This window comes from Myotis brandtii, unplaced genomic scaffold (assembly GCF_000412655.1).
Source record: "Myotis brandtii unplaced genomic scaffold, ASM41265v1 scaffold314, whole genome shotgun sequence".
Taxonomy (NCBI): domain Eukaryota; kingdom Metazoa; phylum Chordata; class Mammalia; order Chiroptera; family Vespertilionidae; genus Myotis; species Myotis brandtii.
The window spans coordinates 2,151,605-2,155,671 of NW_005362033.1; positions in this window are offsets into that span (position 1 = coordinate 2,151,605).

Sequence of the window (4,067 nt, forward strand, 5' to 3'; positions counted from 1 at the left end):
AAAAAATCAATAAAACATATTTTTTTAAAAAAGAATGCCCAATAAATGAGTGATGAGTAGTATGAAATGCTGAAAGGCCACAGAAGGTTGAGGGTACAGGTTCCAGACGTTTAAAAAAAAAAAAGAAGAAGCCCGGCTGGCATGGCTCAGTGGTTGAGCATCGACCTATGAATCAGGAGGTCACGGTTTGATTCCCAATCAGGGCACATTCCTGGGTTGTGGGCTCGATCCCCAGTGTGGGGCATGCAGGAGGCAGCCGATCGATGATTCTCTCTCATCACTGATGTTTCTATCTCTCTCCCTCTCCCTTCCTCTCTGAAATCAATTAAAAAAAATAAAAGTATGAGAGACCTCTTTGGTTACTGATACCTAATGATCTTCAGAAAAAGTATGTAAAATGCTACCTCGTGTATATTAAAGGGAAGGTGGGTAAGAATGTGTATTAGTAATTGCTTGTGTTGAATTTATATTGCTTGTTTCTTACTTCCAGTAAGAAATTATAAAAGTGGCCCCTAGGGTGGGACCAAGATTTTTCACTTAAGCCTTTTGAACCACGTGTAACATTTTTTCCTAAGAAGTGGTCAGTTGTGGCACATGCCGCAGAGCTCAGTGAGCCAACGACAGAAGAGTGTCCCCTGGATTTGAATATAGTCAAGTAACTGACGACTTTTCCAGGAGTCGGGCCTAGTGGGGGTGGAGCAGAGCAGCTCATGATGGGTTGGAAAGTAAATGAGAATCAGCAAGTTTTGCCAGAAGCATGCTGAAGTCTGTAACTTGTATAAATAGCCTAGCTGACATACTTATAGAGAAGAATTTAAAGCATACAGTTTTTGAGTTTCTTCTGATATTTTATGTTTTATTCCTGGATCAGACAGAACCATCACATAGCTGTCCACTTTGTTTCCTGAAAGATGTGCTTATGTGTCCTCCTTTGTACACCTCTCCTTACACTGGAGGGCACCGCAGGGCGTGTTGCACACATTTCACAGTTAGGGAAGATCATCTGTATCACCTATGGAAAAGCCATCAAACGTTCTTTTCAGGCCTCAGTGATACAAAACGTTCACTTCCCACTGATAGATCCTCCCTTCCCCCCAACTGGTGGGCGGAGTATGACGTAACCTGCAGCCCGGAAATACCTGAGTGACTAACCATGTACCTTATATGGACTATACATTGGACCACCAATCCACACCTGCCAAATACCCTAAGCCAGCCGTGGGCAAACTACGGCCCGCAGGCCGGATCCGGCCCGTTTGAAATGAATAAAACTAAAAAAAAAAAAAAAGACCGGACCCTTTGATGTAATGATGTTTACTTTGAATTTATATTAGTTCACACAAACACGCCATCCATGCTTTTGTTCCGGCCCTCCGGTCCAGTTTAAGAACCCATTGTGGCCCTTGAGTCAAAAAGTTTGCCCACCCCTGCCCTAAGCCCTTGTTCCTGTATGGACCATACATTAAGCCACCAATCAGCACACACTGAGTACACTAAGCCCCCATTTCTTCCCATTCCTTCCCATTCCGCCCCTCAAAAGGCGTGCTCACCTCTGCACGGGTTGTGCTCTCCCATTGCGAGACGGCCCGGCGGGTCTCTTTCCCCTAATAAAGCCTGTAATCCTGGTTTTTGGCTCCTGACTGTTCTCACACCCACAAGGATGGTTTCTTCGTGTTCAATCATGTAACTGATAATTTGGCTTTTTGCTATGCTGTCAGGAAAAGCAATAACAAATTATATACAATCAAACCTCATTTCTCGAAGGCCTCCCATCTGGAACAATTCGGCTCTCGGCCAAGTTGTTCACAGAAAAAATGTCTTGGTTGTGGACCAAAACTTGTTTTGGACCTGACAACCCTTTCATGCTGATACCTCAGCAGGACACAAAGCGTCCATCAGGCAGCAAACAAAGGAGAATGGTTAGCACAATTAAAACAGAGAGTCAACCAAGAGTACTAATGTTGCCGAGGATGCGAAAGTGCTCACCAAAACATCACAGCCAAGTGAACAGGCAGAAAAGCTGATGGTGCTGGATAAACGAAAAGCAGCCGGCGATAGCATTTCAGAAGCAGATTTATACTAAAAATTTGTTTAAGGCTAGTAGGGGTGGTTCAACAAGTTTAATAAGTGTTTGTTTACAGATTAAACAGCACATTAGACATGCACTATATATAAGAAAGATTAAAATGGAATCATTTGGGGTCTGGAACGGATTGATTCAATTTATATTACTTCTAATGGGAAAAAAATGATTTGATTTTCAAACAAATTGCTTCTCGAACAGCCTTCCGGAACGAATTAAATTTGAGAGCCGAGGTTCCACTGTAGTTCAACCTTAACTCAGGAGGCCCATATGATCTTTTTTCCAAAAAAAAAAAAAATGTTTTTATTGATTTCAGAGAGGAAGAGATAGAAACATCAATGATGAGAATCACTGAGCGGCTGCCTCCTGCATGCCCCCTACTGGGGATCGAGCCCGCAACCCGGGCATGTGCCCCTGACGGGAATCCAACCCAGTACCCTTCAGTCCGCAGGCCGACGCTCTATCCACTGAGCTAGGACTGATCTTTATGGGTCTAAATCAGGGGTGGGCAAACTTTTTGACTCAAGGGCCACAATGGGTTCTTAAACTGGACCAGAGGGCCGGAACAAAAGCATGGATGGAGTGTTTGTGTGAACTAATATAAATTCAGAGTAAACATCATTACATCAAAGGGTCCGGTCTTTTTTTTTTTTTTAGTTTTATTCATTTCAAACGGGCCGGATCCGGCCTGCGGGCCGTAGTTTGCCCACGGCTGGTCTAAATACTAGATACCTATTTGTTCTAATACTGATACTGACTAGTGCTCCTAAATATATTTTCTAATGTTGAGTTTTTAAAAATGTAGTATCTACTTTTCTATGACAATGTATGTATCCCAATAAAACTCTTAAAATTCAATGCAAAAAAAAAAGATATGGAAGAGTTAACAAAAACTATTGATAACATTGTAATTCAACATAGTTACTAATAACAGGAAAGGAGTGGGGGAGGCCAAATATGGGCACCCACTGGTGCAGCTTTGCCAGGAAGCATGGTCTATTGGTCTATTCCCCCTGCAGATCGCTGCGGGGAGGGACTGGACAGGCCGGAACAGACGCAAGCCCAGTGAAGTCTGGGTGACAGAAGGTACTTGTTTGTCAGTCACACCTGGGAACAGGTCACTGGCCAGAGTAGGTGTGGCCACTGCAAGCTCAGGATGATTTGAGAGGTTTATTTTTATTTCACAGAGGAAGGGAGAGATAGAAACATCAATGATGAGAGAGAATCATTGATTGGCTGCCTCCTGCACGCTTCCTACTGGGGGTTGAGCCCATAACCCAGGCATTTGCTCAGACTGGTGATCTCCTGGTTCATAGGTCGATGCCCAACCATTGAGCCACACTGGCCAGGCTGAGAGATATTTAATCTCCTAAACAAGGAGTTTTCTCTCTTGTGCTCTTGCCCTCGTGGCTTCTGGCGCCCTCTTGGCTCCCCTGCAGGAGTCCACATGGCCCGGAGTCACGTGGCCACCACAAAGGCCTCATGGGACCAGCTCCCCGGGAAAGGGGCCTGGACACTGGCTTTGCTTCTCGCTCTGCATCCCCAGCTGCATGCACGTCCTCCAGGACTAGATGAGGGCGATGGGACTGTGCAAGCCTAGGCTGCAATTCCACAGAAATACAGCTTCTACCACAGCTCCTCCCACCACGGGAGCCTCCAAAAAGGCCTATCCCCGCGGCACCCAGGAGCCCACTCCCACCGGAAACAGGATAACACTGTCACCACCGGAAGAGGGAAGGGCCTGCCAAGAGCTGGTAATGGGTTTTTTAAATGCGTTTTTCTTTCATCTGAATTCAATACACTGGCATATTGTTTGTGAAAATTAGTGGGACGTTCTGTATGTTTTAATGAAAGGTTTTAAAAAACACAATAGTGGGGAATATAACACCATTTGGAAAGTGTAGCCACAGGCTCACCAAAACTCATCCGGTCTGGACCCGCTCTCCGCCCTGCGTGCGCCCCCGGAGACCCAGGGCCGCGGACA